Source organism: Gallus gallus, chromosome 1 (assembly GCF_016699485.2).
Source record: "Gallus gallus isolate bGalGal1 chromosome 1, bGalGal1.mat.broiler.GRCg7b, whole genome shotgun sequence".
In the NCBI taxonomy this organism is placed as follows: Eukaryota; Metazoa; Chordata; class Aves; order Galliformes; family Phasianidae; genus Gallus; species Gallus gallus.
The window spans coordinates 35,562,439-35,575,403 of NC_052532.1; the positions used below are offsets into that span (position 1 = coordinate 35,562,439).

The 12,965-nt window shown below is 46.1% G+C and overlaps 1 protein-coding gene across 2 annotated transcripts in view; it reads left to right on the top strand.

Annotated features, from left to right (window-relative positions):
- Positions 1-10,776: 10,776 nt before the first annotated feature.
- The window catches only part of FRS2 (fibroblast growth factor receptor substrate 2), a 51,870-nt gene continuing 49,681 nt past the window's right edge, over positions 10,777-12,965 (top strand). The window contains exon 1 of one of the 2 annotated variants that reach the window (XM_015281751.4): positions 10,777-10,930. The gene's annotated coding sequence lies outside the window, so the exon portion shown is untranslated. Of the gene's footprint in view, positions 10,931-11,191; positions 11,319-12,965 lie in introns of those variants that run through there. The other variant, NM_001199626.3, reaches the window with a different exon arrangement.

The following is a 12,965-nucleotide window of genomic DNA, read 5'->3' on the forward strand; positions in this document are numbered from 1 at the left end:
CGTTTGCTTCTCATATTTAAATTAAGCATGAAGATAAAATGCATGAGCGCCTTATTAAATGAACTTACAGATATTGCATCTGATAAGATCAAAGCAATTGAGTGGGATTTTAATTTAGGCATTTGACTGACTTTGTCTTTAAAAAAAAGTTTTTGAAGTAATGCTGGCTTTGTTCCATAATATCTGAAAGGTTCGCTCAGTTGTGGATTGCTCCACTGGGAACAGTTCCCTTCTCTGCTGCTGTATTATTATTTATATAGCACCCTGAGAATACTGCGTGGTGCACATGGAAAGCATGCAGGCACGGTTCCAGGCCTGGAGACTGCAAGATAAATGGTCAGTATAGGATGGGTGGTGTAATAAATTGCAGAGGTGTACTGGAGCTGTAAGTGGTGTTCTTCAGCTCTAAGGTTATCGCCTTCACTCGCTTTGATCTGAAGAAGCATTTTGAGCAGTCCAAATCCTTGTGGGGCGACAGAGCATGAGGGAGCTGGGGCTGTTCAGCCTGGGGAAGAGAAGGCTCTGGGGAGACCTGAGGGCAGCCTGTTGGTATCTAAAAAGGAGCTATAAGAAAGAAGGGGACAGACTCTTCAGTAGAGTCTGTTGTGATAGAACAAGGGGAAATGGTTTCAGACTAACAGAGGGGAGGTTTAGCTTGGATATAAGGACAAAGTTTTTAACAGTAAGGGTGGTGAGGCAACTGGACCACATTACCTGGAGAGGTGGTGGATGCCCCATCCATGGAGGCATTCAAAGTCAGGCTGGGGGGGGCTCTGAGCAACCTGATGTAGCTGTAGGTGTTCCTGCTCATTGCAGGGGAACTGGACTAGATGAACTTTAAAGGTCCCTTCCAACTCAAACAATTCTGTGATCCTATAATTCTAACTCAGCCTGTTTGGAGTGGGTAAGAGATGTGACTGACTGCTGTGCTATGGGTTTCACTACCTTTAAAAAAGTAGGTTTGTTTTTAAAAGAATAGGATTCCTGGCAGACTCTGGAATGGAGATTGTTCTTCTGGTTTTAAAAAAGGAAGTTAGACTTTAGCCCAAATTCTCTGACAATCTCCCATTCGTATCAAAACAGCTTTGAGCTGGGGAGATGGAGAAGACATGCAGTTGTTTGGTGTGGAAGCAAATCGCCTTGGGAAGAAAATGTCAGAACAGAAGCTCTAAGCACCTCACTTCATTTTTGGCAAACTAATCCTGCATCAACCGATTCTGAATGCAGAACAAAAAGACTCAACACTTCAGGTTGTCACACGGAGGTTTGCACTGACAAATGGATCTTAAATGAGATGAGGTTATGCCACCTGCCCTGAGTGCTGATGCGAGCAACTCCTTGAACCAACCTGGGGAGGGATGATGGCATGAGAGAGAAGGAAAAACCACCACAGATCACTGCAGGCCACAGTTACCAGCCCTGTTTGTTCTGCCACAAGCGAGCTCAATCATTCTTAACAGCGGGATGAGCTTCCTCAAGAGTCAAAGTCTCATGAATTTTAACTTTTTTTACTTCAGCTGGAAGATCTATTTCTTTAGGGCTCTTAAATTTAAAAGCAAGTCATTGTTTTCATGCCTTGTTAAAGCAAAAGCTGTTCTGTCATCCTTCCCTCCTCCTGCTACGAGGCAGTATGGATGAACCAACAGAAGGGTTGAGTATCCCCCTATAGCAGTTGGTTGGTCCCACCTGAGCCAGGCCATCCTGAGAAGAATTCCGTGGTCTCCATCCTCCAGGCTCCTCTGCACACATTTTCCTATGTAAGAGAGTGATGGTGGTACATACTTTGATCCCGTCCCTGATTTGGCTTAAAATCTATGTTGTTGAAAGTAATTGAAGGGAAATATAATTATTTCTGCTAAAATATTTATTACTTAGAATACCATTAAATTAACAAGTCTACTTTTATTTCCCACATTTCAAGCAATTATGTACTTTGCTCATACCAGCTGCACGTGCAAATTTTGGCGGTTCTAAAGCTGAAAAATAATACAGTAGTTGAAAACGAGACACTGCACAAGCACCTTTACATCCTATTACCAATAATTCTGCTTTGCCATACTTCATCCTTTCTTGTGCTGTGCCTCCTCTGAGGGAACATGCCCAGTGTTATCGTACTGGGGCTGGAGCAGTTGCTCTCATCGGATGGCCCGTTGCCTTCACATAGCAGTTTCTGCTCACGTTGGTTTGAAGGTTCTCTCTTTCTTGAAGGAGCCTACTCCTTACACAGTGGGGATAAATAACGACATTGATGTTTTTCTTCTCTTAGGACATCAGGCTCTGATCAGCAGTCTGGCAGTGGTTTCAGAAATGGAGTTCTCCCTTGAGCAGGGTGGGACCCTTCAGCAGAAGGCCCAGTGGGATCCTCCACAGTCCTCCACCTTTCTTCTGCCTCTCTCAGTCCCAATGCTCAGCTCTCCACACAATTCAAGTTGTGCTTTCAGAGTATGTGGGATGAAGGAGAGCAAAGCCTGAAGCACCAGTGCTCAGAACTGCTGATCTTACACTTTCTCTGACCACTGCTTTCACTAACAAATTATGATGAAGAGGCAGGAAAGGAGAATAACCCTGCCAGGGTGAGCTCAAGTTCCCTCTGCACGTTTATTGCTGAGCAGGCAGAGCTGTTTGGGAAGGCAGAAAGAGAGTGCATTTTGCTGGTTTTCAACTTGACAATTAGACTTCTTTGGAGAAGCTTTTATTTCTTGCATTTCTTCCCCAGGCAAACTGCACAGTGGCAGCGTGGGGCCAAATTACTTCAATATTTACATCAAGATTAACTCAAACAAATGGATATATCTGTTCTACCCAGATAGGAAAAAATACTGGATGGAAACAAACACAATTAGCTCTGATTTTGCTGCATCTCAGACATTTTAATGATCTCTGAGCATGAAAAAAAAAATACAGCAGAGCCAGAATCTGGAATGATTAATCCATCCGTACATGAAAAGCATCAGAAAGGTGCTCTAGGTGGTCCTATAAAAACCACTCTGTAAGACATTCTGTAGCTCTGTAAGCTGATGACAAAATGCACACCAGAATAGCTGTATTAGGAAGACATCGTTCACCAGTTTTCTTTTCTCCCTGTTGCAGATCCTCTGCGTTGCCATCCTACAGCAGAGACCTTCTGCAAGTGCAATGCTTTTTCTGGCCTAGCAACCACAGCAGGACATACGCTTTAAGGATGCAGACCCAGGGGGGAAAAAGAAATGTTATTTTTAACATTTTCTCTCTTATAATCACCATTCATAACTTACAGCTTACGCTGTGTAAAGACTGAGAAAGCCAATGATTGATTTAAATCTGCCTTAATTTTTTTTTTTACCGAAGGCAAAAACTCCACACACACCGGTGCTTAATCATACTTTGCATCATGTACAAGCATGCAGCTTTCCATACAAATTCCATAAGGTGCTTAATCTGCTATTGCAAAAATACTTATTTGCATACAATCACACCCTACTGTGGTTTTAAATGTTTTCTGAGAATACATTTTAAGCCTATTATCTTAACCTCACTGCCTTTCTACCCACATGTAGACTAGCAGACATGCAAACCCTTCAGCTTAATTGCAGGCAGGCCTGAATAAAAATTAAAGTGCATTTGTTCTTTAAAACTATAGAACTCAGCTTCTTCCATGACTGTTGCATGTGAATACACTGAGTTCAGCTGCAGAGCTGTAGCATGGTCTGCATCTTACGCAGAAAAGTTCTTATTAGAGGGGAAAGCAGTGGTGGGCAGTTTGGAGTACTTTCGTTGTGTGAATTGTTTGTTCATGCCATGCATGCCAGTTGCAGAACATAAACAGTCACAAAGAGCACAGGGCTACCTTATCACCTGAAAATCTTAACCCAAATACTAAGAAGCACTGACCCTAGTTATGGAAATGAAGATGAAGAACATCTTTTTGCATGCCTTCTTGATCCAGAAGTGGAAAATGTGTGCTCACACAACTGCATTACGTGCCATGGCAGCACATGCTATGCCCTTCCCCCATCACTGTGTCTAACTAACGATACACCAGAGTGCCTTGTCCCCACCGTGTTCTTACACTTAACATGGATCAGTTAACCTAGACCCAAAATATTCTACTTCTATCCACGAACATAGTGTATGGAGTCATGTACACACAGCTGCTCAAAGCAGGGCTGGGCAGCAGGGCAGACTGCTCAGGACCATGTCCAGCCAAGCTTGGAATATCTGCCAGGATAGCAGCTGCACAACTCTGGGCGACTTCTTCCATACTTGACCACATTCATTGTCAAAAATTAAAATAAAAACAACTCCATACATTAGCAGTGTTTCCCTTGCCTTGTTTCATTTGCCAGCTGCCAACAGCACCTTTGAGTCTAATCCCTTCTTTAAAGCAACCATAGTTTTAGCCTTTACATTCTGGAAGCAAAGATCCATACTCGAATTCGGAGCATCTGCAAAAGACACTGCCTTTTGGTTGCTCTAAACCAGTTCTCTGTTATTACCACTTGCTAGAAGTTTACGACAGCTCCCTACCTCCTCTCCACAATTCAGTCGCTTTCCCTCAATCACTCACGCATTGTCCACTTGGTCTTCTTCAATCTGAAAAGTTCTGGTGCTGGCAATCATGTCTTAACCAGAAACCATTGTCTACGCTGCATTCACCTTCTTCCTGACATGGGAAAACCAAGTTTATGCTGTTTTCTAGCTGTAGCCATACAACTGATCCCCACAGAGGTATCACAACGCTTTTTGCTCCATTCCATCTTCCCTTTCAAATAATTCCTGATATTTCTTTTTACTTGGAGCTGGCAATGAAGTTTCCAAAGAACCACCTACAGAGACACTTAGGAACTCCTTCCTCTGCAGTAATATCACTTGTAGAACTACACACTCATGATTAAGATTGGCTTTGCCCATACGCATCTCTTTACATTTATTGAGACTGAATTTCAGCCTCTAGTTTCACGCCCAGGCTCAGCAGGATGGGATCCTTCCAAAGCTCCTTACTGTCAGCTTAATGTTCCTCTACTGTATGGGATTTTGCATCAGCAGCAAACTGTGCTTCTTCCTTACTCGCTTTCCTTCCAAGACCATTTTGAACATGCCAACCAGTGCAGGCCCCAGCATGAATCCTTGTGGGAGTCTGATCGTAACTTTCCCGCAGTGTAAAAAATGACTATTTATTGCTTCCCATTAACCCTTCTCCTTCAGCTAGTTACCGACTCACAAGACAGCCCTCCCTCTGAACCTATGACTGCTAACTTTCTTTAGCAGCATTGGCGTGGAATTGTGCCAAAAGCTCTTTTGAAATCATTTTATCACCCTGGTTTATCAGTTTGCTCATTTTGTCAAAGGACTTCATAATGACAAAGCTTTTTCTATCTACAAGGAACGATGTTGATTTTTCCATGGTCTGACGTACTTGTCTATATGCCAAAGCCTCACCCCAGCTCCCTGTCACTGATCTGCTTGTTTGACCTGAGACAAGACTACATCAGTCAGAGGTCTCCAATACTGAAAGTGAACATTTATGATCCTTAAACACTCACCCAGCTGCTTTCCAGCTATGAGGTGCTCACATTCCATAAATTCTCATTTCAGTGACTGCTTCAGTATGTAATTCCCAACAACCCAGTCCTGTTCCTAAGGGTCTGGCATAGTCAGTCACAACTACATAATGTCAGTGGGTAGGTTTAAGGAAGCAGTAATAACTGTCTGATGCTTATAGCACTCCCCAGGTGAAGGAAAATAGGAATTTATATTTTCACAGATAGAGGATGAAACCAAAACCAGGTAGCTGAAGTTTTGGGTTTTCTAATTATCAAACTATAGGAAAAGGAAGGTTTATCCTACCCCTCAAATTCGTGTCTTGCATAAAGGAGTACCCATAAACACCTAATGTGCAAAAGTGAACTCCACCATATACCATGCAGCTCTTTGAGACTCAGTTTTACTTTTGAGGGTATCAAGAGAGACACTGTAAACGTTGCAGCTGTACTAACCAGTTCATTTAGCATTGAAGCACCTCCCTTATAGTGAAGTTGGTAAAATGGACCATTTGTCAGCATCTTCGCCATGAGTTTGCAGTGTGGTCCTAACCCAGAGTTTCCAAATTCCCAAATTTGCAGCTAAGGCAAACGTGCACAGTCCATCTGCCAGTTTTCCAGCAGCAGTCACCATCCCTGCTCATGGGATGCAACAGAGCACTATATTCCAAGATTCCTTGGCACTAAATCCAAGTGCTGTGCCTGCAGTCACACAAATGTCACCAATCTCTCGCAGGGAGAAGTTTAGCCAGCTTCTTGTTTGGATCCCACGTGATCCCATTCCTCCAGCTGCCTCCACCACACACCATGTGGGAAACCTGGATTGAGAACCACCAACTCCACCAAGCAGCACGATCTTATAATGATCAGTGCCACAGTGCCAAGCTATGCAGCACAAAGCCCCCGCATACCTAACCCATGCTCCCCTGTAAGTAACATGCAGCTATAACTCTTCCTCTGGAAGACAGAATGCAGAAATAATCCCACTAATGCTAATGACATATCAACTAATACAATGACAAATGCCCTAAGAATACCCAAGTAGTTACTCACTGAATGAATAAACAAATGAGGCAAAGGGCACATGCTGCATGCAGAGATTTAAAATAACCAGCTGCCTTTTCCTGTGAGAGGCATCCATTGCGTGTCCTGATTGAGGAAGGGTTTCCAAACTGCAAAAATTAAGCATGATTACACGTCGTTAATTCCCTCTACTTCGCGCTCGCAAGGGAGTCCATTTGCAGTTGCACAAGTTGCCTAATTCTTAAAAATCTGACATTGTGTTGATGCTCTTCAAACACTGTTTTGTACAAACTTCACAGTTAAACGTGCACAGCTCTGAGGCCCTGAAACACTGCAACACCAGGGGGTGAAAGAAGGGCATAGCAGCCGTCTTCACATGGAATTTCCTTGCTTTTGTCTGACAAAATCTGTTCTCAAATGTTATTGTGACACAGTGTAGCTTTCTTTTAGCTTGAATTAGATCTACATCCTACTTGGTTATCATGGGCTAGTTAGAAACAGCCATGCACACATTCTGCAGTCAGCACATTGGTGCTGCTCCTGGGAAGCAGCCAGCAAGGAGTTACGGGAGCTGCATGTGGCAGCCTTTGTTGGGGGAAATGAAAACAGTTCAATTCAGTTAAGCAGAACATTTACTTGTGAAGCAAACTGAATTTGTAGAACTTGGGTGGCCCAAGAGACAGCTTCACTCGCAGTAATAATGGCTTTGAGACTTTCAGTGTTCAAATGGGCACGGGACTAAGTATCCAGCATCTGAAGGAGTAAAATACACAAGATCTCAGCTAGTAAGCTTAGCCTAAAATAAGGTCAGAGAAAATACCTGAGTTTAAAATTAGGCTTTCGCTACTCACTTCAGTATCTGGGATTGTGTGCTCTGGAGAAAGAAGGCTCAAGGGAGACCAGATCACTCTCCATAATGACCTGAAAGGAGGTTGTGCCAAGGTGGGGATCAGCCTCTTCTTCCATGTAACAGCGATAGGATGAGAAGGAATGGCCTCCTGCTGTGCCAGGGGAGGTTCAAGTTTGGCATTAGGAAAAATTTCTTCTCCAAAAGAGTGGTGAGGCATTGAATTGGGCTGCCCAGGGAGGTGGTGGAGTCGGCATCCCTGGGGGTGCTCAAGAAAAGAGCAAACGTGGCACTGAGGAACATGGCTTAGTGGGCATGGTGGTGCTGGGTTGATGGTTGGACTTCATGAGCTTAGTGGTCTTTTCCAACTTTGATGATTCTATGATTCCGTGAAATTCTATAGATCAGTACTCACAGCAACAAGCATCATCTCAATCACAGCACATTACTTAAAGCTCATGAATCCTCTAACCATATCAGAGGCACACAGAGGTACATGGGTGCAAGATGAAGCCAATGTATATATCTGAGGAAAAAGAAACTGCAGTACCAACAGTGATCTGCGTAATTCCTGCCTCACTCCTCCCTGAACGTCACAGGAATAAGTACAGAAGGTTTGTCAGATTCCAGCAGTCATTTCAGGAGAGGTTTCATTATGTGAATTAAACTGTCCAGAGGCAACATGTCTCTACTTACCATTAGATTTCTTTTTTTCTTTTCCATTTTTAACTGAAACACTGACAACTTAAGTTATGATAAAAATATTAATGAAGCAGTGAACTACTGGTTTAAATTATTGGCTCAATTTTATACTTCTGAGAAAAAAAAAAAATAGTATTAACTCTCTGGGGATAGGTTCTTTTCCGAAGAAGTGCAGATCAGGCCATAAGTGGCTGCTATACGGCCCTCACTGTATGCAAGGGCTTTGTTTGACTGTGAAAACAACAACTTCTTGATTTGACATACAAAGGGTCATTCTACTTAGCATGCCACACATGAGGAGAGGCAGAATGTGACCAGTGTTGCTCTGTTCAGCTGGCACAATAAGCCCCGCGCTCTCTCTTTGTAAATCTGTTTTGCAGCTCCTGAAACGTTTGCTATAGACTTTCTTCATTTTTCTTAATAAGTTTTTGTTAGCGTCAAATGGATTTTGGAACCGATAGAATAAAATTCCACTCCTAGGTAGCGTCTTACAGCAGAGAAAGAGAGCGAGGTTCTGTAGCACATTTCAGCCAGGAACACGCTTTTGCTGCTGAGTCACAAACCCTGAAAGGCACTATTATATAACAGCCCTCACCTACAGCTGAGTTAGGTGGTGCCTGTAGCAATATCAAAGGCCTTGTCCCTCACCACGTAAAACGACTGCAAATTGCTGTGATTTGTCACGAAGCTGTTGCTACAGTTTTATTTTTAGGAGAAACCGTTCACTCCTTTATGTTTCAGTTTGTAGCTGAAACATTTAGGATGCGAACCGTATCCATCTCCAAAAATATTTCGAGGCTTTGATCAGTATTGATGCTGAGGTATACACAACTCACGTTGACCAGAAAGGGCTTCCCATCAGAGAAGATGTGAAATGGGATAGATTCCAAAGGACACTCCAGAAACACAATCTGGCATTCAATTCCCTCAGAGTCCCTTCCTTGTCAGACCCAGGCTTTAAGAGTACAAGATGAGTAAAGGAGAACTTCATTAATGAGATAAATCTACTGATAAAATTTAACATACGATTGGGCTGCTCTCTTGATTACAGAGCTGAATAGTCTTTAATTTTTAAAGTAGGTTACAGACAAGGGCAATAATCTGCTAGTCCAAATTCCATGATAAATCCCACAGTGTTGGTCCCTTCTTGTAAGAATCCAGGAACTGGAATGACGTGAGTCTGTGAACCAACACTGAAAGACACCGTAACTGTGAAATGAGTGCTGCTGGAAACACGAGCTACAGCATAACTCATGTGGTTCAACCTCCTTTCTTCTCCAAAGACTCTTTCCAAAATATTTCTATGGCCTCCTCGTTTTTAAATAATAATAAAAAAGAGTTATTAACCTGAAAATTTTAATATGGGGCAAAAGTGACATTAATAATAGAAGAGTTGCTCTAAGTAGTAGTTAAAAATAGCACACGTAGCTCAACATTTGAGTAAACCAGTTATGAATTACAGAATGATGAATTCTGTTGCCACGGAAAACCATGTATTTAGCACCTCCAGTAGCCACTGTATATTAAAAGGCCGTATATGAAATGCCCAAGTAAACACTGAAATGTTTAGTTACTAAAATAGTAACTATGCAAATTTTAGCTATGGGCCAACTGCTGACGGGAAGCTTTAAAGGTGGCATTAGCAGCAGCAGAGTGAGATATTTGGAAAAACAGAAGTCGTCTCTGATTTCAAAGTTGATTAAAAGAAAATTTAGAGCGATCTGGAACAGAATTGAAGATGCCATGAAAGGATTTAAAGCAACGTTGGCTCATAATTTGTAGACAGCTGCAAGCAGATGTTCAGTTTTCAAAAGAACAGCATCTATAGTGCACCTCAATGGGCATGCAGTCATCTCCGTTTGGGATGACGAAAAATCATTGTAGATAAGACCAGCAACCAGTAGAAGATGGAGAACTTAACTGTCAAAGAGGCAATGTGCTACCCAGCCTGGAAGCAAACTTGACATACAGTTGCTTATATGAGCAGGTGAAGGCATGATGAGAGCTAGAGGGAGCAGGAAAAAAAGATCCAACAGAAAAGAGCAGTGCAGACTTTTTCGTCGCTTATCCAGATGCTGCTGAGGAGGTTATGGAAAACTGCAGTATTGTAATACTTGCTTGGATGTAGACTCACAGTTTGAGACCAACAACGGCAGCTGAGCTGACAGCCAACTTAAAGGTGAGTCTGCATATCAAAGGACCCAAAGGACGCATCAGCGCTGCAGATGTCTGTCTTGAGAGCAGCGTGTTGCTTTGTAGCCCATGACAGATGCTACATTTATGGGACATGAGCACATACAGCATATTAGATAACCACGTTTGCTTGTGCCTTCACATTATGTGACCCAACTACAGCAAAATCTCATCCCCTACCCTTGTTCCATCCAGATCTCAGAGCACGGGCTCACATGCACAGCAGCCAGCAGCTGCCACGGCACAAGCCCTGAACAACAGCCGTGTTCCCACTCCCTTGCAGGCATCACCAGCTTTCCAGCTCGTGCAGCCGGTGAAAATCCCTGCAAGGCATTCACTTCTCCAGCTCCCACACTCCTACAGGTGGTGCCGGGTAGGGGAGCACTGCTGTGGCCGCTGTCGGGAGAGAGGACCTAAGATTAGCCCCGACAAGGCGAGACGCTCCCACCTCCTTGCCGAGAGACTTCAGGTGGCTGCAACAACCCTACCAGCAGTCACACGCTGCTGGGAAGGCAGGACGCACGGAGCAGCTCTGTGAGCTCACAAGAGCCGGGCGCTGCCGGGTGGAGAGGCCTGGAGCCAGAACAGGACTGCAGAAGGCGGACGCAGCGGGAGGGAAGCGCTTCCAGCACCACCCCGGAGGAAGGTGAGGGCTCTGCGCAGGTCACCGCGGGCAAAGCCTTCGGTTTGCGCGTGTGTGACATTAAGTACACAGACATTCACGTTCAACTGCAGGCTGCGAAGCCGCTCCGCCCCGGGCTCGCCGCGCCCGTCGGCCTGCGAGCCGGCGCCGGCCGAGGGACCTACGGCGAGCGGCAGCGAGTCCGTGCTCGGCTTGGCGGGGCCGGGCCGCCCCGGAAGGCGTTCCCGCCGTGCTCCGGAAGTTGTGCGGCGGAGTCCGGCCCAGAGCGAGGCCCTGTCGCCGCCGCTGTCGGGAGGCGCCGCCGTTCCCCGCCGCGGACGCGGGGCCGCCTCTCGCCCGTGGTAGGCGGCCCGGCCCTGGGCTCGGCGGCCGGCGCGGGCTCATGGCGGAGGTGGGTGCGGGCGCTGCCCCTGTCCTGTCCCGGCCGCGCCTCGCGGGGCGCCCGGCCGGCTCCCCTCGCCCCTGCCCCGCGGCCGGGGCCGCGCTCCTTCCCCGCCGGAGCGCGGGGCCGGCGGCGCGACGCGGACGGGCGGGCGGGGCCGCGGCCGGGGGCCGTGTGCGGGCGGGGAGGGAGGGAGCGCGGGCGGGAGAGCGCGGAGCGGGTTCGGAACAAAAGCGGAGGCGGCCGGGCCGGCCTGGCGGCGGGGGCTGCCGGGGGCAGGAGCGGAATGCGGGAGCGGCTGCGCCCGGCCGGCCTGCGCGCTGCCGCGGGTCGTACCCTGCCAGCTGTCAAGCGCTGGGCCGCCGCTCCCGGCACACGGCCGCCGCTCCCGGCACTCCGCCGCCGCTGCTCCCGGCGCACGGCCGCTCTCCGCAGCGCGTTGGGCCCCTTCCTCTCGCCGCGAGCGCGGGAGGGATGGATGTGGAGGATCACGGAGGTCAAAAGGGGTTTCGGCACCGGTCTGGCTTATTCTCTGTCCGAGCCGTGGCTCTCTGGGATGCTCTGACGGCTTCCTGGTTTCCGTGCCCTGCTCGGCATCAAAGCACAAAGGGTGGTGATCGGGAGGAGAAGCGGTTAGGAATGCTGTTGGGCTGTTGGTCGGAGATGACACCGTGCTGTTACTGTCTGTGAGGCTGAAATCACTGTTGAAAAGTGAATCGGTGCAAGTAAGCGTTGGAGAAGTTGCCAGCTACAGTTCGATACTAAAAATATTACCAGAACTTTATTTTTCATGTAGCTTTTGAGCAGTATGGGAAATTTTCTCTTAGCTTTTTCTTATTTTTTACTTACAATGCCAGTGACAAAGTGACGAGCAAGAAGCACGGGCATGTATTGTGTCTTGCTTTAATGATGTTAGCGTTACAAGTCATTCCGTATGATGACTCTCATTCAGTCCACACTGCTGACTCCGCAGTATGTTTGTATGTAGGGGAGCAAAATACTAATTTCCCTGAGATTCATCGCTGTTTTAAAAGTGGGTTGATCTGAACAGACGTTCAGCTCCAGTGTATCCAGATTCAGATCCGCTGCTTGTCTGGATCAGCGCAACTGCCAGCGGGGCTCCCTGTCTGTTCCCCTCGGTCTGCAAGTGCATCCGAGCAGCACAGCCGTCCTGCGGGCGGTGTTGGAGCCTGCTTCGAGACAAATGTGCATTGGTATCAGTGTGAGTCACCAGTTCAGGTCCAAAAATATTCCCTGCATCACAAATGGAAAGTGATTAAGAACATTATTTCTTGACTGAGAAGCCCTGGGTTTATTTGCCTACGTATCAAGAATGCTTTGAAAATGCTTGTTGAAACAACGTTCCAGCGGTTGTATTTATATTTGGTTAAGTAGCTTTTTGCTCACTTTCCAGTTCGGTGTCTTGTCTTGAATGCTGGTGGTTAGCTGTAGTCAAAATAAATTGTTCTCATTTCAATACAGTTCCTCCTGAGAAACTTAGAGCGCTTTTTAATCGTGTAAGAAACTCTGGTTAAAGAGGAGTTGTGCAGTCTTTAATAGGCACTCTGTGGAAGAATGCGGCTCTGTAAGAAGAGGAGAATTTCATGAACTGTAGGAAAATAGATGGCACTGGCAAAGACAGGTTCAATGATATGT